Raw genomic sequence first — 27202 nt, 5'->3', positions numbered from 1 at the left:
AGCAATAAAAAAATGCGGGCAGATCTAGGAGCAATCTTTTGTATACTTTTACTAACTAATTATTAACGGTCTCATCTTTTGTATGGCTTTTATCGATCCATATTTGTATTTGCTTATCCATCAACCAGCGTTTAATTTGAACTTACATAAACCAATAAAAATCGGGTCACCAGCACTATCAGATAAACTTGAAACAGGCTACAAGGGTCAAATTGTGGTCCCGTCTAATCAATAATAAACATTATTTTGTACAACTGAAAGTCGTCGAGCAAATTACTCGCTTTTTGTCTTGCTAGTTAGTTAGGTGAAGTGAAAATGCGGATTTGAGACTGAGAAAGGCTTTATTTTTAGAAAACTTTTTAACATTAGAAATACAGACTCCGAAGGCTACTAAAACCCAAAAATGTAATCTAATAATATGATGATTCATTCAGCATCCATAATTTTTTTCTCACCAACAATGCCGTAAGAACATCGTTTTACTGTTCTGGCACGTAACAGTTTTGTGGTAACCGATGCAATGAGGAAACGGCCGGCCAGATTTTACATAAGTTCCAATACTTTATTCAACTTTTTTCACGATGCAATCGACATAACGATTGCAATTAAATTTTAATTCACTTTATAAGCATCGGTTAATTACGTGAACATTAAAGGAGGAAGTGGTCCAATTTTTCTGAGAATATTTAATGAATTAATCAATGAGAAAAAAGGAATTATAATTCAAAATAAAAAGCCCTTAATTCTGACAGACCAATGATTAAAGAGTATAGAGGATGGGTAATATGGTCACGTGACATGCGGCACATTTAATGCATAAAATGGCGCCGACTCCGCCCCTTACAATAGTGATATGCTAGTACCGAAAATTTTGTATCGACATCGAAGAATTAAAAGAGAGACAAACAAGCCCAAAAAGATCAAATACGAAAAGGGTTAGGTTCTACCATAATATAAATATAACAAACCATAATATAAACAAACAAACTGAAACTGATTTATAAGTAACAATTGTTAAAGAAAGCAGTACCTGTTGTGACAAACATCCAGTTGTGTTTGATCTATATTTGTATGTTGCACTATTCCTTGCTAAAAATTTAAGTTACAGATTAACATATTTACTTAATACATGATAAATGGAATAAGATAGCGTAGTCAGCAATTATTTGGTTGGTTTTATTTTATTTTATTATTATGCTCTTTGATCGAGAAACATAACCATGTTTCAGCAAACTAAAATCAATGAGCGTAAAGATGGTGGTTAAGATAATGAATTATAATAATTATTTGCAATAACAACAATATGATTATGTATCTATTTCCGTGCATGCAAAGGTTGCTCGAAACATAAGACCGCCAAGTGTAAAAATATATCTTACATTTCATCTTTATGTTGTTTCTTTTATGTTTATCTATTCTTTTATGTAACAATTCTAATTTTATTCATAGCAATATATTAAAGTAATATTACTATTAGGTGAAGTATAATAATCATTACTATTTTACTTATCGGGAATATTGTTGGAAAACAGTTATCTTTACTCGCGTTAATTAAACGTGTGGTTTATGCATATCTTCTCAAAATGTAAAGAAATATGTATTTGGTGTAGGATTCCAATCACGTCGCTCAATATTCTTAATTCATTTTGCCTTGGTTTTTAAATTTTTTGGTTATCTTAAAAAAATATTCTAATTTCACTTAGTTTGTCGTTCTGGATAATACAATATTGATGTGTGCTCTAACATTCTTTCAAAGACAAAAACCGTAACTAATAAACGGGCGTCTGTTAAAATATCGATATCAATAATTTCTAAACAAATCCACCCATCCCTAAGCTCGTGTGTAAACAAACATAATGATTTTAATGTGTATAAATCACGCCCAAAAGGGTCCAAAGCTTAACAAACCAGATCCACATATCATTTTAATTGATAAAAACAAATCCAAAAAGTAAATATACAAAGTAAATATTTGCTAATTTTCGGTAAAAACAGTTACTAACCTATGAAAAGATATTTCGGGGTCTTTCTTGCGTGAATTCGATTTGCATCCTTTCACACAACACTGAGTCATTTTCGAAACTTAACAAATACACTAATAAACACACTGAACAATTGAGAATATGATTATATTACTTTAAATTCAATATTTATGAAGATTTGTTTACATCGTCTGACACTACATGTACTTGCTGACTCGCCTGCAACAAATGGCGTTTCTGCCGCAAGGCGGTCCCAGTGTGTTGAAGTAAACGAAATAGTCCCATATGCGAAGAAAGCAATTATTTTTGTCTTTTTTTGTTGCGTTCCAAGTAAGCTTTGAGTAAAAGAGATAGACATATATATTGACAATTCTGCGTCGATTTGCCTAACATATATATAACTTATTCATATAGCTAATTTTTGAGGCCTGTCCTCTTTATATTTAGTCATTGTGACAGACAGATGACGTACGCTGACAGGGTTCCGTACGCACCATTCGCTTACTTAAAAACCAACAAACTCTAAATTCGATGTACTTATAAATATTTTGACCGCGTCTACAAGAATAAATTAACCATACAGATCAATTAATTCGCTTATCAAGATAATAAAACACGTTCGGCAAGTTTATTGCGCGAGCAGATGTTGACGACTCCGTATCTAACCCGTGATAAGAATTACCAAACGCTATATTATATCTGTATATTCACGGTCTTGTTCGTCTTTAATTGGTGGAAGATCTGCTATGCCACAGGGGCAACACCAGCCAGGATCTCGCGGAAACTAATTAGGCGCGTCATCTTGATACATTCGATGTTTAGTCTTACAATATCCAATAATGATTTCTTATGTTTCCGCAAATGTTACGACATTAAAATTAAACTACATTACAGCCTTCAGGTCACGGGGAGGAACTTGAAGGCCATGAAGGCTCCATAGTCTTCGAAACGTCGGGAGAAAACTAAAATATAAAAACCGAGATAAAATCTGAAAAATAGTTTAATTTTAATATCCAATAATTAGAGATATTACACCAGATACTATAGAAGTAGCGAAATTTCCATATAACCAGATTCCTGCCGGCTTCCTTTTTTGTAGAATTTATGTAAAATCTAACCATCATTAGAACGATATTTAGACCACAAACTGATGCATATTAATATCTGTAAGTTGGCAGATTTCTTTTCGGAAACGTTCACTTTCGCCACTGGGCTGTAGCAAAGATTACTTACTACAATCGTTACCAATTATTTAAAAAAAAAATGAATGGGAATGAAATATGCTATCGTTAAGTGTATCGTTAAGATATCATACATAACGTTAACGTTTGTAGAAAGGCGTCTTTTCAGGGCCCAAAGACGCGTATATAAAAGACTACTCCTTAATATTACTAACATTGTAAACATTCAAAATCCCGGAGCCTAGAATTTATCCATGACATGGCGATAGGGGTGACCCTATCACATCATGGCTCGTAATACATATGACTAAAAGGGGTCCGGTTGCACCTCTGCTTAACCCTTCGAAATAAAAGCGAGATGTTTGTGTGTTTTAGTAAGCGTTTTTAAAAGATCAATATTCATAAATTTATAAAACGTACATATTCCTTTTACGGAGACGATTAATTAATATATGAGCCACAACACGCTTCCTTTCAAATATTTAATAGCAAATCGACACTACCACTCCAAAAAACATTATAGGCGTTATGATTGCCTTATAATAAAATACTTTTTATCTAAATACCAGTCTAAATATAAAGCCCTGATATACAAAAACATAATATTTAATAACACTAACTGCTTTCATTCTATCAAAGTCAAATACTTGACCAATGCTGCTATTGTACAAAATATTAGGTAGACGGTAATGCAGAATAAAGGACCTTCATATATCAGGAATCTATCATGACCCATTTTTCTTTCATTATAGTATGTAGGCGATACGACCGCCATAAACAGTACGAACAACACCACACAGAATTATGGAGCACAAAGTTTTGCTTGGTACTCCAGTGCGCTTTTCAAAGAGACATATGATACTAAGTCGCATAATGTCCAGTAATTACGCTACAATGTCCTTAAAACCGGAACAAAACAGTACATACAAAATGTTGCTTGGCGGTAGAAATAAACATGTGATGATTGTTAGTACATACCCAAACGGCTCCTTGTATACGAGAGACCCAGCACCAATGTACCATATATATATATATATATATATATATATATATATATATGAATACAAATAAATAAAGTTTATGCCGTCGCCGAATAAAATAAATATCTTAAAAATAACACAATACGAACATTTATGATCTGACGACAAATATAAAACATTAAACTGTCCAAGAATAATATTAGTGTCTCGGTGTGAAAATTTCTTGACAATCGCCATCATTACGACGACCTTGGTAAACTAACGTTTGGGAATTATTTAGAATCGGACAGAAATAATAGCAGTGACTTGTGATTGGAATTTCGGTTATGGTTTCATTATTGTTTTTGGACTACAATGAATAATATTTTCATGTCCATGTCTGTTTGCTGGTTTGCGCTTCTCTCACCAAGACACCAAGATGATTATCTATCTCTATTGATAAAAAATATGTAATTAAAACCAAGTGACATCGCCTAGCTTATTTCTCGGAAAAAACAGTTAATTTTAGACTCTCGTAAAATGCGTTTGATGAAGGTAAAGCTGCGAGCGAGAACTAGTATAAAATAAATTAAAATATAATGAAGCTGTTACATTTTTTAAGTAACGACTTCTCTCTACACACAGATAAAAATACGGGCACATTTTTTTATATCATCAGTTATCGCTTTAACGACTTAATGTTTTTACTTTCTCTATCACTTCATTACATAAAACGGTATTTAAAAAAACACAAAATTTAAGTCGTATTCAAGCTATGAGCGCTTGCGCGACACCCTCCCTGCTTTGAGAATTTAAGATGACGAAATTATTTATACTAAGTACTTGTACTATTTGTACCTTGGTACAAATAGTACAAGTACTTTGTTTACTTTTACCATTATTGAGAGTGTATGTGTATACAAATAAGGCGCAACGAATCACGCCTTTACCACTTCGAATCTCCCAAGTATCCAAATCTTTCGTAATGCAACCCACGGGTATTACACAACTCTTTGAATGAGCCCTTAGTCAAAGAGTTGCCCTTTTATTATTAGACATAATTTTCTTATCCATGCATTGTTGGATAATGTTAGAAAATGTATTAAAAACCTTAAACGAATTTAAGAGTTTTATTTAACCTTTTATGCTCTTATTTGGTAGTTGGACTTCAGACGTGAGACCTTGACGATATCGTCCCACTTACAGAATGCTTGACAGATTTATCATGAGGTCACCATACGGTGCTCTTTCGAGATCCTTATCCGAATTAACGAGCATCCGTTACTTTAGTTACTTTCAAATTTGGTAGTACTTCAGATTTACAGTAACTGACATCTCGAACGAAGCTCTTGAGAAACAGTTGAGACGATATCGAGCATGCTCTTGATGACATCCTGAACGAAGTACTTGAGCAAGAGTTGAGAAGATATTGGGCACGCTCTTAAAGAGATGACAATAGTGTTTTAATACAACGGTAACTATGAATGTAACATTTTTTGGAGTAATATGTAATAAATTTGTAATCTAACTTTAGTCAACGTAGTTCTAACTTGAAAATTATTTCTCAATGTAATAGAGGTGTAATATTATTTATGTTAACGCGAATGTGAGGCATCGAAATAAAACTAGTTTTACTTATCGGATTTTATCACGAATTTTTATATTTTAATTTTCTCCCAGCCTTCATGATGGAACGTAACGATGAAAGAAAACATCGTAAGGAAATCTGCGTACCTGAGAAAATCTCTATAGGAATTTTCGAGGGTGTGTGAAGTCTACGAATCCGTACTGGGCCAGCGTGGTCGACTAAGGCCTAATCCCTCTCAGTAGTAGAGGAGGCCCGTGCCCAACAGTGGGACAGTATACAATACAGGGCTGATATTATTATTATTCATGGTCAGTAGTCACGGGGCGGACCGAGGTACACATATATACACACATTACACAGTTCGGGTTTTACACATGAGGTGTGCGCTATGTATGCTGCAAATACGTACATGAATATCCTTCCACCAGCAATGTAAACATCAGTATTGAAGGAAATATTCCTTCTATGCATCATTTGAATTACAGCATTATCGTCGGGCCAAATGAGGCGCTAACGACGTTTTAATGCGTTGACAATCGACATTCGACCTCCGAAAACTTGGTCAGTGATCACGCGATACAATAAAGTCTGTATAGTGCTATATATTTGTAGGGTTGGCAGGGAGATAAGAACATTGAATGTTCTTCAAAGAAATTTATTATAAGTGATATAAAATATTACCGTAATCGATAAATATTAATAAGGTATAAAAATACTCGTACGGTTATTTATGTAGGAGGAAATATTCGGAACTAATGTAGGTATCGAGTGTCAAAATTCTTAAACCAAAATACCTCCAAACTAATTTTGACCAAAATAATTCTTATACCCATATGATCATTTTTTTTCCCTTTTCAAGGTAGGCAAAGATGTAAAACTTCAGCGTGATACGCGTACCACATACGCAACACAACCGTCGAGACAGTCTATTTCTTACTAATATAAAAAAAGTTTAACAAAAAATTTAATCGCTTTCAACAAAAAAATATTATACTACCCTATATATGTGTTACCAACATTGGAGTCGGTGACTAATAAAATACTAGCTATGCCAGTTAAACACGTGCACGGAAACAACGTTTAATTTAATTTACTCCAAAATTGGTAACCAGTATTACCCGGTATGTAATTTTTTTAAGGAAGTCAAATTTTATTAATTGATATTATTGGTAACCCTTCAATTCGGCGAGCGTTGACCGATTAACTCTAGAGTATCTGTCGCAAAAGGGCAAGTCTCCCAAGGTTATCGTGAGAAACACTCATTCGTATATATTTAAACTAAAACCTGTTTGTGAATGAAGAAATTTTATAGGACATTGTCAATAAATATTTACGATTACAACTATTATGATTCGTTTACTTAATGATAAGGTTGGTCAGTGACACTTAAAGTATTTGACGAAATATAGGGTCAAGAGTTTGGTTTGATCAATAAAACACAATAAAATTTCTTTTTGACCCCCGAATCGTTTCTATATACCGAAAGGAAAAACTTCTAGAAGGTTAAAACAGATATTACAAACCTTTATTAGCTATTTAAATTTACTCTTTCACAGATGACCACACGTCAAGTGTGCCAGTAATAAGACAAACATGAAACCAACCACATGTAAACATCAAAAGTTTGCAGAACCATCTCTCAGAGAACACGTTCAATATACCCTGCTCATCCTACTAAAATAAATGCAAAATTTTGTGACATGTCTGAATATTTGATGGAAATAAGCGCAGTTACCATGCGCATGGCCCACGTCCTGGATTACAATACCGACTGTTTTACCGGGAAATTGCTCAATAGGCCGTTTACACCTGACTTTAACACAGAGCTATGAACAAAACGTTGGATGTATCATTAAAGGAAGAACTTAGCCCTCGAAAGAAACAAATCGGGTAAGCCAAGTGTATTACTACTATTATATTTCTTCCACAAGGAATGGTTCTGGAATCTAGATTATCAAAAGACAATTTCGCCAAATGCAACCGAAACTTTCCCATTCATGAAACTGTGTCTCCATTACCATTTCCAACCAACAACCATCGGATACTGAGGTTATCAAGTATCCGCTAATTAAAATACAGCTAGATATTTGCCTACATTACAATCAGGGCATGATAATGACCAATAGCGTACGCAATGAGGATATACGAATCACGGATCATCGTGTTGCTTGCTTAAGATTTCCTGCCTTGCGCATGTATTGAACCAATGTGCAAAAGTAAAAATTAAGAGAAATATACGGTCAATATGGTATTTAATCTTTTACTGTATTCACCAGTTACAGAATTAGAAATATACATCTAGCTTCTTTCATACACGACCTGTGAACTCTAGCTTTTGACAAATAAAGGTGAAAGTGCAACGTGGTGGAGTTTTAGTCGGTAGAACTGTTTCGACTTTAGATCAGAAATTCAACAAAAATCTGTAGGTGAATTTCCCAGTAAAAGAAAAAAACAAGTACAAAATAACCATGCAATACACTTTGTGACTAGTCCTTCTGAAACATACGACATTAAGAACATCCTATGCAAGCACTATTAAAATATAATTGTTTGAAACGGTGTCGTTCGATTCTCCCCGGTGGCTAAAGGTTGGGTCCGTGCAAATATTCTTTGTTTGATCTGTCTAGACCAGTGGCCTGCCGTTTGCACTAGCTAGCTATATTTAACAACCATACATCTATACTATTATATAAAGCTAAAGACTTTGTTTGTTTGTTTGAACGCGCTAATCTCAAGAACTACTGGTTCGAAGTGAGTTTAGTGTTAGTTAGCCCACTTATCGAGAAATCCTATAGGTTATTTATGATCACACTATGACCAATAAGAGTGAAGCAATAATGAAAACTGTTGCAAAAACGGGAAAATTTATTACTTTTGAGAGATTATGTTGCGTGCGCTGCGGAAACGGTTGAAGTTACGAAAGAAATATATGTGACGGAATTGTTCCTTCTAAAAAGTTATAAAAATGTATATAATAAAAAAAAGGCCCCCGTCGCATGTCTGTGTGAACGCGTTAAACTCAAAAACTACTCAACGGATTTAAATGAAATTTGGTATGGAGATAGTTTGAGACCGTGGGAAGAACATGGGATCCCGAAAAAATACATAGCGTGACTTTCATAACGGAAAACTTTAGCCCGGGAAACCTTTATCACGCTGGCGGAGCTGCGGGCAAAAGCTATAAACAATATATTGCCTTTTTCGATAGGTACTCGCATTTCCCTTCCTAATTACTTCAACGCCTAACTTTTTAATTCGAACCTAATGATAGAATTTTAAAATGCACACAAATAATTACCCAACAATATATCGTTATGTAAACGACTATAAATGGGTTATAAAACTGTTTTAGTTTCCATGATAAACCGCCATTTTGTAGTTTATTAATATTTCATATAAATGAGTATGGAGTGATAACTAATCGATTACAGTATTTCTTTCTTAATACTCATGAACTCTGACCTCTGGAACACAAAAGTATTTATGTTAACGACTTCATTCATTAAGGTTTGATAACTTAAAACTCTGTCATTAAGATGAGTGATAAAATCTTCTTTATAATATTTTTTGAACTTTAACATAACGCTCACCGTGTCAAGGAATCGAATTTCGTACCAATATAAAAATCGAACTATATTACAGTACGACTTTTGTGACTAAGGCGAAAGACCCGCCCCGTATCTCACCATGGGACTGAGTAAACATGGCGACAGGGGGTATAACAATTACCTTCCCATCCCTGCAGAGGTAAAAGACGCGAGTATATAAGAACTAACACATTTCTGCCCAGAAAATCGAACCAACGCGACGAGGGCATTAGAACACATAACCAACAATACAGAAAGCTACGCAATAACTGGTCGACGGCTTACGAGTTCACAACCGATTGCGCGTGAAATCAATCAAATCCCGCGCGTCAAACAAATTTACTTACAATGTGATCATTTAGTTTTTTCGTTATAACTTTGTTTTTTCCGTATTATCTACTAGCTTTTACCCGCGGGATCGCCCGCGTGAGAAAGTTTTTCCGTGATAAAAGTATAATATTAGAAAGATTCGATTAGAGCCTAACCAATTTATTCACTATAGCGCAGGATCTCAATTCATGGAAGACTCTTGGGGAGGCATTTGCCCAGCATTGGGACATTATACCTTAACACAATTGTACCCAGTACAAGTAAGAGGTCAAGTTAATGTTGAATGTCTCCAGGTCAACCCGAGCCATTAACAATACTCGACTCTATTAGACATAATACCTATACCAAAAAATGTCTCAGGATTCTATTACTTTACGCATCCCTAAACCTAGGAGTGAAATTATTATTTCACCTCAATAGGTCTGATTTTATATTTTATGGATTTTCTTCATTTCCATAAACTGGGTAGAACTTCTGCTAATCATTGAATCCTGCTCTTCTAAACTTATATTCATGCCAACCGCAGTAGCAATAACAAACAGCCCACCCAAGAAACCCGCCACGCTCGTGATCACAATAGTAAAAGCGGCTCCATTATGCTCGGTTACAATGTAAAATGGCGGTACATCCGTTCGTCGTGGAACCGTCCACTTGCCGGCACCGCAACGAAGAAACGCCCCGGAAAATGATACGGTAGCACGCGACTCTGTTTGTTGACACCATAGTTTGTGTTTATTTTGAGATATTCTAGCATAATTACTAGGCCTTTTGAAATTGAATATCATACGTGTCAGGGTGCAATTACTAGGAATTATGCGAACGACATACTCGTCTCGTCATTCAACGGGAATAAAAAAATCACGGGAAGAAAAAGTAATATTTTAGTTGTATTCGCAGACTCATAGCGTACAATTTTTACATATCTCATACTAATTAACTAAAGTAATCTATTAGTTATACGTACCTAGAGTCTAGCTATGACTGATAGGTTACTCGGCATAATACTATGGCGTAATCTATCCAAGGCTGTTTTTCGATATACAAATTTACGATTTTTAAAAATCACATGATAGGATTGAAAGTCATGCATAAAATCAATATGTGTACAATAAAAAACCTGCCCCGTCAGCTACGATAGTAAACACAGGTGAATGTACAGCGACGTACACGTGCTCATTACGAGAAATATTCAATACCTCATGTAACTATGTTTTATCAGCATATTTTCTACTAACATACTTTCTTGTGCAAAACAATACACGCAAATCTATACTAATATTATAAAGGTTTACAGTTTGTTAGTTTGAAGGCGCTAATCTCAAAAACTACTAAGTAACTAAACCGCTTTAGATTTTTTTTCAGTTAGAGAAAAGAACATTACTCCGAGTGCTATAGGCTACATTTTATCGCGAGCGTTTTCAAGCGGACGGAGCCGCCGCGCCGGCAAAACCTAATGTTAAGTATATATTTTTAAGTGTAAATGAAATTAATGAAACATCAGAACCCAATGCGTTAGCACATTAAAAAAATATAATAGAACTTGATTAAAAAAAACCTCTTTCTGCCTTTAATTCTCAATTTATTTGTCAGCGCACATCTTCAAAACTACCGATTGGTGTTTCACGTAGTTCTGACACGTGGACAGAGTATAATTTCCTTTAAGACCTATGATTATTGTATATTCTGGAGGCGCATATGATTTTTCTGGAATTCAACTAGATTGACCATCAGGAGACTCACATGAAGCTTCTTTTTATACAAAAAATCCTGAAACGAAATATTTAGACAGTATGATGCGTACTCAAATATCATACGCATTGTCACCCTACTATGACAATACACAAAATAGCATATTTTATAGCATTACAGTGATTCGTGAAACATTATGCCAAGTGCTGCTATTACCTTGAGAACCTCTTTAGACGGTAGCTAGACATATTTTATGGTAATGGAGGGAAAACTACGAATAAAAAAAAAATCGAATAAACACAAAGTCCTAACTTTACTAGGATGTCTTGTGGTAAAAGTAGTAACAATTCGGAATGATACTGAGTTTATGAACATGATGTTTTTCAAACTAGATAAAGCGCTCAAAATGCTACAAAAACGCGCGTGTTCAGCTTTTTAAAAAATAACTCATTGTGCTATGAATAGGGCATTACTGCGGTCCGGCAAACACCTGTGCCGACCCGAGACAAATATTTGTAACTGTAAAGGGAGTGAAATCCTCAACATATAAATGTACAAAAGGATACATATCCGCTGAACCATAATCTGTTGAATGATAAATCAACAATCTGATTTTATTTATTGTAAAATATTTATATCCACCCAGCTTGCGAATATCAAACACAAGACTACATCCGGGTATAGTGGCCCACGTAAGTGCATAGTATCAGCGTACATAGGTATATCCTGTTATGAACAAGTCGGCAAAACTGTGTCGACTAGCGAGGGATAATTACCTTAGATCAGTTGATAATCTTTCGCAACATCGATTATTATCAGGTGCAATGAAGCTAGTTTCCCCTGCCCGTGTAAATAACTTAACTTTGAACGTCTAACTCACAATGCATGCTATCCATGCTATCAGACCATCAGCCACAATGATTGATTCCTTCCTAACCAAATTTCGGCCACGGCGGCCAATCTGAACGGAGATCAGCCAAGTACGCAGGAGATACTATAGGGTACAAGTGTGTGCGCAATACACAGGTGCACTCTCTGTTCCTTCATTCACATAGCCCGGTGAGCAGACGATTGTCTTCCGACATGACCGGAAAAAGATCAGGTGCAGGACCAACGGCTTTACATGCTTCCGAGGCTCGGCGGTATCAACCAACTTCCTGACTTTAAACTGCGACTGAATAATATTTTAAGATGGGAAAACTCAATCACAGTTATTTTGATCCGACCCGGGATTCGGACCCAGGACCTCAGCGCGGAAGTGGTACTCGTACCATCCACGCCACCGAGGCAATCATCAGCCACAATGACGCACTACTGAACACACTACCCAAAGATTTCTAGAATTACCTAATATTATCAGATAGACTGTGTGTATTCTTTGTGAATTATCGCTTGCTTTAACGGTGAAGGAAAACATCGTGAGGAAACCTACATACCTGAGAAATTCTCTATAGGACTTTTTGAGGGTGTGTGAAGTCTACCAATCCGCACTGGGCCAGCGTGGTGGACTAAGGCCTAATCCATCTCAGTAGTAGAGGAGGCCCGTGCCCAATAGTGGGACAGTACAAGGCTGATATTATATATATTATATATCAGATAGGCACTAAAACTTGAACATAACTGCATAAGACAGCCATTACTAAAGGGCTGACGGACAGCGCTGTCGTTTGGCAACATGCTGTTAAAATATTTGCGAGTGTTGTAACATCTGTCTAACCGCGGTGAAGGGAGCGTATCACAAGGTCGCCGGCGTTTCATGATGGGCTGAGGTTTAGAAATGTTTGATAGGATTTCAGTGATATATTGGCTTTAGGTTTTGTTTTTTGTTTGCGTGGTTTATAAGCAGCTGTATTACATGGATGCTACGAGAAGTTATGTTTTTTATCATAGATTAAAAGTATGTTTAATGTCGCTTAATTTAACATAATATCTTCTTTTAACAAGTCTCACTGTAACGTTAATTGTGACCATTCCGGTACAATCCACGGATCGGTAAGTAAATTCTTCAACCCAGAGTAATAGCTAGATATAACACGCGGATTGCACAAACTACTTCCTCAAACTTATAGTTCAAGCTTCGCTCACTTTACAATTGCCGTATATTTAAATGTACACTGCAACGTTTATAATACGTAAAATATCCGTCTGAAGTCTGAACACATATTTCATATTAATGTGTAATAAAAATATCTATAAATTAACAAAATTATTATTATAAATCTTAAGATATAATTATACGTCCATACATGGTTTAATTGTAATAATATTCATAATTTAATGTGTCACTTTATTTTCCGGGAATGATTATTATGCCGGCCATTACAACGATTAATAATTTGTATATAGAATATGTCTTATGCTTAAAAATCGTTAAAATAAATAGGTACAGACTAACTGACTGCTTTGAGGACCCGGGTTCGAATCCCGGGTCAGGAATTGATATTTGAATTTTTATTCTCAGTATCGGCCCGGAGTCTGGAATTTGTGCCCGACATAGCGATAGACTCGCCTCCTATCACATCAAAGAATTGAATACATTTTGGCGATAAATGGGTGTCCTGGTTGGACCTCTGCCTACTCCATCCGGAATAAAGGCGTTATAGGTGCGTCTGTGTATGTATAAATTTAAAATTTATTCAAACTTACGTACTATAGTTCCATCATTTATAACAGACATAATATGAATTGTTTTAATGAAATGACTGCATATTATTATTTCATATAGCGTATCATAAATCATAATATTTACATCTGCTTGTGATGAAAAATCTCGTAATTACACATCTATTACAAACAAACAACATAATCATATTTGCGACGAACAGTCGAAAGAAGTACTACGCGGTGCACACGCACCGAAAATGCACTAAAACTGCACTGACAAAGGGACCAAGACTAACAAAGAAGTGGCAAATGAAAGTGATTCATAATGATTGCATTATCCCGTTGGTAATAGACTCGCCATAATGCATTCGTAATTTTTTAAGAAATTTACAATATTGTTGATATGTATTAATATTTTTTTTTGCTAGCACAGCAAATTGACCCTATACACCAATGGTAAATAGAGTGGGGTCTAATAGATTGTAGAATGATGAGAGATGTATAACCATCGACAGTTGACACAATTATGCCGGCCTATTGAATATACATAGCCTGATCTCGGAATGTGACACACTTACGTGGGTCACTATGGCTATGATTTTAACACTATTGTGGTTGCTATACGGGCAGATATAAAATATATCCTACCACCAAGAAATGTCTGTCTATTAAAATTTATTTACAAGAGTTGCCAAATATTACATTGCCAGAGAAATTATTATTCAAGTTACTTAATCAAGATTTAGTTAAATTATAGACCTAAGAACCTTTAAACATTTAATTCCAAGTCTACATATTGTTCTTATTTTCTACATATCAATGATTGTTATATTGTCTAATCAGCTTGTCATTTTTTTAGATACATGAGTAATAAATCATTACTTTTTATCAGATATGCCAGTAATTAACATTCTTTAATAAATTATATAATTGTTATGATTTGTATATGTAATTCTTTTTCAATGACTTTTAAAACTTAGGTATATATATATTACATAACATATTGTTATTTCATAAAAAAAAAACTTTTAAATCAAACCCAATCAAATCAGACCAAAGAACCAGATTGGATCAACTGAAAAATAAAACACTATAATCTTTCTTAGACTTCCATATTTTGAATATTCAAACTAAATTTTATTATTGTAAATTATTATTATTACTTTTGACCATGTAATAGTCAAATAATACATTTAAGTCCCAGACATCAAGATACAACTGGAAAACAACTGGTCTTATCAAATATAGACAGATTTAGTTGTTTAATTATGCACAAAAAAATCTAAGACTGACATAAATACATTTGAATGTCTCACAAAAATTGCTTGCAATCTTTCTCATTACAAAACCTCACCAATTTATATCAATAAACATACTAGCATATATTTTACAGTTGTAACTGAAGTTAATTAATTCTGATTTGCTCAAGCAAGTCCAATGTACAGCAATTCAATCTGTAACTTCTGTTAGTGTTCAATCCACCAATTATTAAACATGATTCAAGAATAATAAAGCCAAATAATAGTGATACATTCCTATATCAATTAACTTTACATTTTGTCTTGTTATAATAGAGCAAGGAACCTTTCAAAAAATTATAAAGGAATTATATGCTAATTAATGGCGTTTATTTTCTAAGTATTTTTAATAAAAGTTAATTTTAAAAAGACAAACAATAATAAAAAAAAACTCAAGTATAGATGCTAGTATAATAAAACTATTGTTATGAATGGCATACATTTTTTTAAGTATTGGCCCCGTATTCTATTACAGAATTCTGGTACTTACTTTAATAAATTAAATTATTAAAAAAACTAAGATAAAAATATTATTTTACCTAATTGTTAGCGTAATGCATTATTTTTAGAATATATCTAAGATTTACTACATTTTTCAATCTATTTTAAAAAAGTAAATAAACTATTAAATAAGACACAATTTTAATTGCTTTATAAAAAAGTACAAAGAATATTTATACAACTTCTTGTTCAGACCAGAAGGGTAAAAAAGTTATGTTATTATTGACAAAGGAGCAAGATTCATAGAAGAATATATAAGACGTTTTAAACTTATGAGAAACATTACAGTTTCTTTGTGGCAAAACTATTATTGCAATAATAAAATATAATAATTACTTACCGATACGATGACGAGCACTCGCACTACTCCGCAGTTTAAAAAAAAACACTTCAGTAAAATCCTACGAGGAAAGGATAATGCGAGTTTCACGATTAATTCAAATATAAAATCCACGACACAAACATTAGCTAGTGCGTATTATTTATTATTTATTTTTAAATAATAAACAATACAACTACCCCACAATACACAATGAAACACCAATGAAGAAAATTCCGTCAATTTCCTAAGATTTTACTGGTTTAAATCAGTAAAAAAAATTGCACATTATTTACAGCCAATGTATACACAGAGCAGTATGCAAATCATTTAAATCAACAAATCGCAATGTAGCATTTTCGTGCATGAATGTATTCGCCAATTACAGTACAGCGCTCGCGTTTCTTTTTTAATTTATTTATTACGGCTCTGGATCAGCGCTAGAGCTTTGTTTCTAATTGCCAGACTTGAAAATATCTAAAGAGCATTTTTTTATAAGGTTAGATACACAGTTTTGTTTCGAATCGATAAATAATTGGAACAAAGATTGATATTATATTAATTTAACTATTAAATAACTTCATTTATAAGTGGTATTAGACAAATGAATATTGTATAAGTAGAAAAAAATCTTTGAACAATTTATTTAAAATCGTAATAACGTACTGCGTGATTTGAAATGTAAATTGTTCGAAAAGTTCGAATCATTATCATGATTATCGTAATTCATTTTTATATTAATTTTAAATAGTTGGGTTATTAGGTTAAACGTTGAACTTTCTTTTTATATTCCCGATAAATACGATTATCCGTTATGAATATTTTATTTACTTGACGTCTCATTTTAAATATGCCGCCATTTGCATCTCACGCCCAGTTTGACGTCACATAACGGGGTTCTCGAACTAACCGTACCGCACCCTATTAGGTTCAACTGAAAAGGCCCTAAGTAGTTAAATTTCAATTAATAAATAGATCCACTGCCTAAGGCTTTGAGTTTATTTTCGTATGGCATAATTTTTAGTTCCTGATTTCCTTGCCAGATGGCGTAGAGTGATCAAACTACACCAGCGCAGAATACACCAATCACGTTCTAGGAACTTTGACGCAATTTGCAAATGGCCGTGAAAAGGACCGATCTTGAGGGTGTATGAAAAGCTAATGGTGGATAGTTCCGTGATAAAAACCTGTGAATAATCCTTGTTATAGTGTGGTGCCGTTAAAAATATACAAAATGTGCCAAAAAGTGAGAATCCAGTCTTAATGGTGGTATAGAAAGCCTTCGAAAACCGCTGGAGCGACTGTCTACGGGATATTGCTGACAGAAGGGTAAAGTTCTAGTTTCATTTGCTGCTAATCATTCGTTATTCTTTTGCTTTCATTGTGTAATATTGATTTAAAATAGCGTTGCTGGCTATTACGAAGCTTCATATTGTGAGCAATATTCGTAAATAGTATAACTCGGAGGGTGTATGTGATACCCTTCGCCGGCTATATCGTTGCGTAAAATGCGTACCAATTAGCGTTGTGTTCAGAATATGGAGGTTGAAGGCTTAGATATACGTTGTACTAAGTGTTCGGAGATATAGTTTGCCCACCGGATGCACGGATATTGAACATTTATTGGGAAACTGGGTGCGTATAGTGGCTATAGCTATATACATAGAGATATGTACTAGGCGCTGCCCTGTTGCTAGATGTAGATCGATTTATACTGTAATCAGCTTTTTCTATTCTTTGTTAACGCCTTTGTGCCGTTTTCAAGTGTATTTATGGTGATTCATGTGTGATTTTTGGTGTTAAACGTGTTTTTCCGTTTGAATCGGCTTCGATACGGACACATACGCCCCATCGTGGTACATTCGGGTAATCGGGTGTGTTCCTTTATAATTGTCTAAAATACATTTATTAGTGGTTATTATGCATAAATGGTGTTACAAAATGAGGATGTAATGGAAATTGAATATTGACCTGTCGTGATATGTGGAAGTGAGGGAGACAGATAGCGTCGTTTCCGAACACCGAAAAGGGACGGCCGACATTGCATTTTTATACTAAAACGCTTGTGGAAGCAATGCTGTACATGTAAAGGCAATCATTTTCATACTATTTTCTGTGGTTTGTGTGGCCCATTGTAAAAATGGGTGTGGACTGAATTGTAAAACATTACAAAGCAAAATCCTCTGGACTAAGGTTGGATTAGCTACAATTTTCTTCATTGGCCTACAGGTCACATTTATAGTTATCATTGCATGACACCTTACAGAAACCAGTTAACAAGTATACTAATTCCTGGGTTACATTGGACGGGAACTGCATTGATAAGATATAAAATATTGTATGACACTCTCATTTTGCAGCATTTGAGCTATGTATAAAAAAAATTGTTACATTAATTTCATTTAGGTCATTACAATGTAAAATTATCATTTTTTCATAATGCAGCTTGTTTGAATCATAATGATAAGCCAAATTTAAGGTTATAAAACTTGGTGATAGTGGTCTTTGAGTACATTTTATATTCCTATATAAAATAGGTATTTGCTGCTGTGTCTACAGATGGAAAAAATATACAGTTTATCAATTGCACCAAAAATAATATATATTATCATAAGTTGGTACTTATAAGTTTAGTGTTTTCCTTCCCTGAATGTGGTCATATGGTTTTAATATGATAATAGTACTTATATTTACAAGTAAATTACAGTAAAAACTTCATGCATAAACATTTAATTTGTCAATATTACAAATCCAATTAAATACAATAAAGCTGTGCCATTTCTTGTAAGGATTCAGATACTATAACAAAATATGTGCGTGTCATTCTATCAGTGACCCATGATGGTGAATGCAGTATAAAACCTTGCAGTTTTTAGAAAATATAAAAAATTTACTTAATTTCTTAAAGTAACTAAAAAATTTCTTATATTCAATAGAATTTTAACAATAATGCCTAAATATTAATATTATAAATAAATTATAGATCTAGGCCAAAATTTGTCTATGCTAGAATTGAACTATATTACACCGAATAGCCGCACATACTTTCAGATTTACGACAGTAACATATTGGTGTGAACACAGGTGTCCTCGATGACCTTATTATCACAACACATAATGTTGTAAATTGACAAGTCAATGGCAACATTAGTGGGATCTGACATATAATTTTATCTCAAGTTTATTCCGAGACAGAATTATGTACTTATTTTGTATGTATTAAAATTGTTTTTGATTTTCTGATGGGAGTAAATGAATTGCATATTCTGTTTGTAATAAACCAGAAGAAAGTGTCAGTTTCATTACAGTGGTTGTGATGTTTGTAAAGTAAATTGATTTTAATGTTTTGTGAAATATAAGTTGTAATTTTGATGGATCAGAGGACTTCACACTATGAAAAAGTACTTTTCTTTCTAAAGATCTCATTTCATAAAATAAAAGCTGCTTCTAATACTTTAAACACATATAAATAAGAGATATGTAGAATTAGTAAATGTTCAAAGATAATTATGTTCTTAGAATTGTTAAATGTATTTACTTATTTTATAATTGGACTCTGTTGAAGATAATATATTTATCTTAACAGTGTGAAATTTTATATATTGATGACTACAAATAAACATGGCACATAGCAACAAAATACAAGCATGATCCAGCATTTTGTAAACCTACATGCTTAAGACATAATATCATGCTTAACCATAATAACATTCCAAAAGCAAAAAAAAACCTGTTTTTTTTTTAGTTGTGTTATGCCATAGATTTTCAAATTTGGTAGGCAGTTTATAGAAACGATAGACATGCCTGCAATAAGCCATAAATGTATTTTAAAGATGTAATACTAGTAAAATCTAATGTAGAATTATAAAATATAAACCTTCAAGTTAATGCAAAATTACCATAAGTAATAAATATTTTTTTTAAATCTATATGAAATAAAAACATAAAGGCATAATCATATTGTTGAATGTCTGTTACAGTTTCTATGACTTATGCCAAAAGCAATAGATTTTTGTTGGCTCAGGTAAGATTTGAGATTACTCATATTTTTTATACAAACACATCTCACAAGTCAATGATAGATGACAATAGTGTTCCAAAAATGGTTGTTCTTTTATAGCAGGATAAATGATTGGGAGAAGATCTTCTTAGTTAGATTTTTACTATTGCATTCACTCATGTGATAATCCTTTTTATCTGGTATTACAAGCTTTAATGGTAATGAATAATATGACCCAATTGTGCGGAGGCTAATATTTATACCAATTTAACAAGTTATGAAGTTACTTGTGAAAACTATAAGGATTTCATCATAATACTGTAGGATTATATGTAACATACATAAATGTTTTTAACAGATATAGAGAAATATATTTGTGAACTCAACCTTTGGTTGCTGAGTCTGTCAAGGGGTGTTCCGAATAACCATGTAGCCCCCGCTCAGCAGCCTTAACTGTATTAAGTCTAATACGGCTTTAATTACTAAGTCAGTATAGTACTTGCAAGCCTGTTTCCTTATAAGACTATATCTTTATGGTTTACTAGCTTTTGCTTGCGGCTTCGCCGGCGTGACGGAGTTTCCGGGATAAAACATCCACTAGATATTTTCCTAGGATATAAAGTAGCCTATAACTTTCCCAGGGTCTTAGACTATCTCCATAGCAAATTTCATAGAAATCCATTCTGTAGATTTTGAGATAATTAACAACATACAGACAGATAGATAAGGGGACTTTGTTTTATAATATGTATTGATAGATGTTCAAGTTACGTTTCCAGTCTTATTGCTTATTACATTGATAAATAATGATTTGTGTATGTCTCATTATGCTTTATATAGGATTGAATAGTGGTTGAAAGAATAGGTCGTCCAGCAGTGGACAGAAACACAGGCTCATATGGATGGTGATAAACTGGTAGAGTTATGTATGTAATTGCCTTGTTAGACTAATGGCAGTTTGTCAGTGTTAATCACTCAACTAATCATATTGTTAACATATTTATGTCTGATATGTGGGATAGAAAATTAATTAGGCCATATGCCATAGCAGGAACTAGGTCTTCATTTAATGATTAGACAAAAACATAATTTTGATATGACTACTTGTCTATTCTCATAAGGAATGTTGGTTCTCATGAATCTATTTTACAAATATCTCATAAATGAAAGATGTTTTGGTGAGATCTGGGTCTCTTACCAGCTTTGAGCTGCCATGCAAATTAATTTGGTCTAGTAATCATATATGACTTGAATTTACACATAAAAACAAATAATAAATAAGCTAAATCAGATCACATAATAAGATTACACTGAATATGTTTTAGGCATAGCTATGGTCATATGTTGATACATTTGTATTCTCTACACAATATGTGGTAAATATTTTGGTGGTTACATTAGTTAATATAAGGTATATACCTATGCTATTTTGTTAAGTTTATTGCAACAATGTTATTTTCTCAAATACACAATTTGAAACTTTATTCATTAGAATTCACGTAAACCCACAGAAACAAAGAAAAACACGACCGGTCAAACATGGAAATAAAGAGGAAAAACAAATTTGTGGCGGACATTGCAAAGGGGTTCGCGGGCGCCACACCCATTTTTAACCCGCCACGCAGAGGGGTGTATTCCCGACAACCACCCACCCTACTTCGCTGGTCTGGCTAGTGCGTTACGTGAATCGATGGCTTTAATTATTCAAGGAAGGTTCAATGCATTGTGTGCATGCAGGTTGATTGTTCCATTGTGCCCAGTTTGGAGCGACCGGCGTTAAACTTTAATTAGTTTGCGAGTGCGTTATGACATGGTTTGATGGGCGGTGAGGGCCCGTTTGGTTATGCCAGTGGAAACGTAACCGTATTGTCGTAAGGTTTAAATTGGAATAAATATTTTTTTGTTTCTTGATTTAGTCATAATGTGACTTGTGGACTTGTATCTAACGTGGATAAGAGCATTTGTTATATGAATAGACTTTTATATATTTTTAAATGGAGCTATTCTAACGATATAAATATTTAGAAAAGAAAACGACGAAAAATTACCAAATGAGTCATTTGAGCTCGCAATATCTATTCCATTGCTTCGAATCCGCCACATGGTGCTTAAAATATTTTTGGTGTTCAGGGCAGAGATCGGCCAATTTGCCCGTTTGCAGCTTGTGCTATTTAAAAAAAAACAACGGTAAGTCTATTTTCTATTTTATTATAATACTTTATGACCTCTTCGGTCAAACCGACTAATCCTACCTATAGACAAGGAATAGATGACTCACGAGAGTTACTCTTATCGCTGGCACTTAACAGCTAAACAGTTTAAAGAAAGTAGCCGTGTGTGTACCGAACAATTTACGAGAGAAAGTGTAAAATTTGCAGTGTCATGCTAAGTAATCCACAACATGCCATGACGCAGCGGGACGTGAGTTGTCTGTGGAACGAGAGGTCGTGGTTTCGATGCTTGCTCCGAGATAAATGGTACGCAATCTCGTTTAAGTTGTGTGATCAAAGTTGCTTGGAGTTCCTAATACACGATATTTTTAAAGAATTCTTTAGATATTTTCCACCACCAAACACTAGGTTACTGGCTTTTTAATTGTGTGGTAGGCCTGAGTCTACGTTGGATGAATTTATCACAATTTTCTAATCGAAGATGAGTCGTGAATGTATTGGTCGACTGATGTCCTCCTGCCTACAATTTCGGTATTATATAAATGTGAGTCTACGCGTATATGTATGTTTATACGTTAAAGTCTCCGAATAAAGCTCCTAATTTAGATTATCTGAAACACATGACACTATAGTCCAGATGTTACGTTTATTTTTGCTAAACACGTCATTAATACAACTTAAGATATAATTATATTTATTTATTTCACTTTGTCATGAAAAAATAATTCTAAAAAAATAATTCTATTTAAAATAATTCTATAAACAATACATACGTAAGGGGCTATTTGATGACGGTTTTTATCACCACGATATTATAATAAATATAAATATTTATTTGATTATATTTAATTCTAATATTTTCCTTTACGCAACAACGCGTTATGACGACAATAATATTTGTATTGCTAACATTTATTTCATCAACTCATCCATATGCACTTGAATCATCAATTTGATTTCGATTTCCAGGTAGAACAAAAAAATTGTGAGTTTCGTGACTCAACGAAACATACCTAAAAGTCCGGTATTGCAAATTTAGGCTCGTTCCCTGTCACATGAAATATTGCTTCGACAAAAGAACGCACTGATTTCGCCTCTGCCTAACCATTTGAGGATATAGTAGCTTTCGTTATCAAGAAAGCGTATATTGGCTAGTTAGACTTAAAGCAGAAAGGTTATCAGTGTGTCGTTTGTCATTGCGGTTTTAGTAAAATGTTTGTTTTTCTTATTGCATATAATGATAACCTAGTGTGCGATGATTTATTTTAGATTATAACATGAGTATGTTAGAGTTGTCGCCAACTTATGTATGTCTTTAGTATTATTTGCATTAATTTCTCTGGTATTGACTGTTTATGATCCAAAGCAATCTATTAAATTCAAGTGACGATAAGAAGATACATTTTGACCATTATGTAAAGTCAATATCCCTTTTCAATAATAGTGTAACGTGTACGATAACTTCCCGTCCTTTCTGATGCCGATCGACATGAAACTATTGTCACGAGCCGCGCGTCCGGTGAAATGCCACGGTTATCCGTTTATTTACCATTGTAATACACAATACCGTTGATACGCGCGTGTCATTGAGTGCAGACATTCTTTTGTGTCGATTATTTTATAGCATAACGCTGTTGGATGAGTATTTAGGTCGTTTAATAAATGATCACTTTATTCTACAAACACTAGATAAAATATGTTCAGTCGTGAATTGTCGGCCATTGTAAAGGAACTGGGGATATTAATTTGGGTTTCAGGCTCCTCATGAGTAAAAAATGTAATGTAATGGCACAACTGCCACGAAACGTCAGCTGTGTGTCAATCAGTGGCAACATTTCTGTCGATGACCGATATAGTTTGACCGTATAAAGCAAAAAATTCCAGTCCCGGTCGAGTCTCATTTGTTTTTGAGTAAAATTGATTTTTTATTTCTTTTTTATACGTGCGCGGTACAGCGTTCCTACAGCTCCTTATGGTAAGTGAAGTGAAGAGTCCAATAGCATATCGACTGTCGAGAGATGATTACCCCTCGGCAGTCGACATAATTATGCCGACTTGTTGGAACTAGATATACATAGGCAGATCCCGGAAGGCGATACACTTGCGTGGCTTACTATGGCGGATTTTAACACCATGTGGTCGCTATCCGGGCGGATATAAAATCCTACCATCAGCGAATAAATGAATGTAACGTTTAGTGCTGAGTGGCCGCGCGCTAAGAAATCTCGTTTCAACGCTGCGGTAAAATAAACACTAGATCTGATCGCATGTTTATGTTGTTCGTGACGCTAACAATGTAAATAATAGCCGAATATAAAGGAAATTGGGCGGTCCAAGGCAATTTGTACGTACGTTCATGCTTTGTTATTATACCTCAATTATGTTGAATTGTATATAAGTCTTCTGTTGTGTACGTTTCCTACCAGCTGGTTAGTGCTCAGGTCGATTTTTGAGGGTACTTTGATATTTGCTATGATTTGTCCAGTAAATGTTTAAAAGGAATGGGCGCCAAAACTTTCCTACATTATGAGTAAAATGCAGAATTTATTTTTTACCCAGTAGGCAAACTATGATCTGTCGATTCAGTTTTTAACTAATTCCAAAAACATCATACGTGGTGGTAGGTTTGATTAAATTACTGTATCTTTGTTAACAAAATTACATAACCTAGCCCGGCTTCATGGCTGCTATGAAGGAACCACTGGTTACGATCGATTGCGCTTCATAGAAACATGAATATTACAGACGTGTACCAGTGCTGTGTATCGATCGATTATTGTATTACTTACGTGAGGACTTGGTGTCGTCAAGTGGTTAAAAGTACAAAAAAAGTAAATGATAAAGTAGGTTAGTGAGAAAAAGAAATAAAAGCAAACATGTCGTATAGATAATGTTGGTTCGGTAAAACTATGGTAGATAATAAATAGTATTAGACAAATGAAAAGGAATATTTGCGTTTATTCTTGTAATCAGCATTATTTGGCGATTCGTGTATATCTCATTCCGTTTTCGCTTACATCCGAAGAATAGTAAACACGTATTCAAATTTTGGACTTAAAGCGACAATGGTATAGACCATGATTGTGCATTTTCGCCTTTGGTATCCGTTAACTTCATTTCGAGCGTGACCCCCCACTGGGGGTCGTCAGCCAGACGGCCGATCGTGAAAAAGTATGCCAATTTTTTTTATAACATGTGCAGAAACTAGATGATTTTAGTAGAATGGTATGTTGGAATGAGATGGGGCAGGAGGGGCAAAGGAGCGTACGTACCTATACCGTCTGTAGAAGTCGATTTTCTAATCATATTCGTTTTTTATGCATTTTAATAAACAAGCGTAGTTCATATCTGCAAAACCTACATACATACGTAATCTGCACGCCATGAAATATTCAGAACTTATTCAGAATTGTTTACAATATTGTCTCGTCCACGTAAACCGAAGATATGTAGGTGTACAAACAAAACTATCTTGAAAATGGAAGAAAAACAAGGAAAACATGTTTCCGTGAAACCAACTTCCAAGCCGAACGACTAGTGCGAAATAAGTGATGCAGTGAGAGATTTGCTGTATCGGCTTGTTACCGGTTGGTTTATGAGTAGGCGATACCCGAAAATTGGTTGTGAGACTATGAAATGAAAATAAAGGAAGCGTCATGCGTACATCAAACAAAATTATTCGATTTTAATCTGTTTCGTTTTCGTCTGCGAAAGTTTACCTTCTGAGTCTTCGTATTCCCGCGAAGTATTTTATCTGACTACGTACGTTTTAAAAGACATAACCTGCGTTTCAGCACGCTTATTAACTATACATACAAATATACTTATATACAATTGAAGAGTTTGTGAATACGCTTATCTCAGGAACTAATAAACCACTTTGTTTTGTCACTCAAAGAAGCTACATTACCCCTGCTATAAGGTACTTTTTATTACAAGAAAATATTTACCCCGCAAAATCTGTCACGCGAACGGAACCGCAGCCAAGAGCTAGTTTAGTATTAAGAGTATAATACAGTGCCGCGCATTTCAATCCCTTCCGTAACACGCCTAAAATATCGTGTTTATATTCTATCATTTATTGGTAACAAATATAATCATTCAACATTATCGGGTGTTCTGGAGTGGCGACCACGAACCGGGAGACGCAGCGTAGGCAGGCCCCCACGAGATGGACCGACGATCTGGTAAGGGTCGCCGGAGTCCGATGGATGAGGGCGGCCCAGAACCGGTCCCTATGACGCTCAATGGGGAGGCCTATGTCCAGCAGTGGACGATTCCCGGCTGAAATGATTATCGGGTGTCACCAAATATTGCTATCACCATTATTTTCCATAATTGAATGACCGATCAAACTAAATATTACCGCATACAGCGCGCACATGTACTAGAACGTTGTTTGAATCGTTTATAGGTTATGCAAATGAAAAACAACACGTTGTTTCTTTAGTTATATAAACAATGCTACATGGCTGATTCTGCGCTGGAATTATGTGCTATAATAGTTTAATCGCGTATATCAATGATCAAGAGGAAAATGTGACTCGAGCGAGGTGGCTTGTGAGAGGTCCTAAAATAATAGTATTTTCTAGTAATACTTAAACTATTATTGGTTTGGAAATTATAAAAGATGGCGAATGGCACTTTCAAAACATTAACATAAAATTCAGAATAAAAACTTGTATAATGTCGACAAAAAACTGACATCGTCTCTGATCGGTTGTAATTTTATTAATTTTAATTGTTAACACCTTTCTGATTAATTATTTCTATCATTTTATAATATAGAGTATGTCTTCTAATCATAAATTAGTCATGTATTATCACATTTGTTGTGCCGTGGGCAATAGGGTGCATCGAAATGAGAGCTAGATCTAGAGCAAGACAAAGTATTGTACGACCAACAAATATTTGGATTCTGTCAGACCGAAAGCTATTGAAAATAATAAGTTGTTTCAAGACGGAGAGCAACTTAGTGACTAGAGAAGGACGA

At 34.4% G+C, this 27202-nt stretch overlaps 2 protein-coding genes across 3 annotated transcripts in view; one reads left to right on the top strand and one right to left on the bottom strand.

The window, feature by feature from the left end:
* Positions 1-16294, bottom strand: part of LOC115443552 (ATP-binding cassette sub-family D member) — an 85745-nt gene extending 69451 nt beyond the window's left edge. The window contains 1 exon segment of the mRNA XM_037438626.1: positions 16060-16294. The gene's annotated coding sequence lies outside the window, so the exon portion shown is untranslated.
* An 821-nt stretch (positions 16295-17115) lies between these two features.
* Positions 17116-27202, top strand: part of LOC115443542 (guanine nucleotide-binding protein G(I)/G(S)/G(T) subunit beta-1) — a 31636-nt gene continuing 21549 nt past the window's right edge. Inside the window, exon 1 of one of the 2 annotated variants that reach the window (XM_030168989.2) lies at positions 17116-17367. The gene's annotated coding sequence lies outside the window, so the exon portion shown is untranslated. Of the gene's footprint in view, positions 17368-17651; positions 17674-27202 lie in introns of those variants that run through there. The other variant, XM_030168990.2, reaches the window with a different exon arrangement.

This window comes from Manduca sexta, chromosome 3, assembly GCF_014839805.1.
Source record: "Manduca sexta isolate Smith_Timp_Sample1 chromosome 3, JHU_Msex_v1.0, whole genome shotgun sequence".
NCBI lineage: Eukaryota > Metazoa > Arthropoda > Insecta > Lepidoptera > Sphingidae > Manduca > Manduca sexta.
Note: the sequence above shows the minus strand (reverse complement) of the source record. Positions and strands in the feature narration are given on the sequence as shown.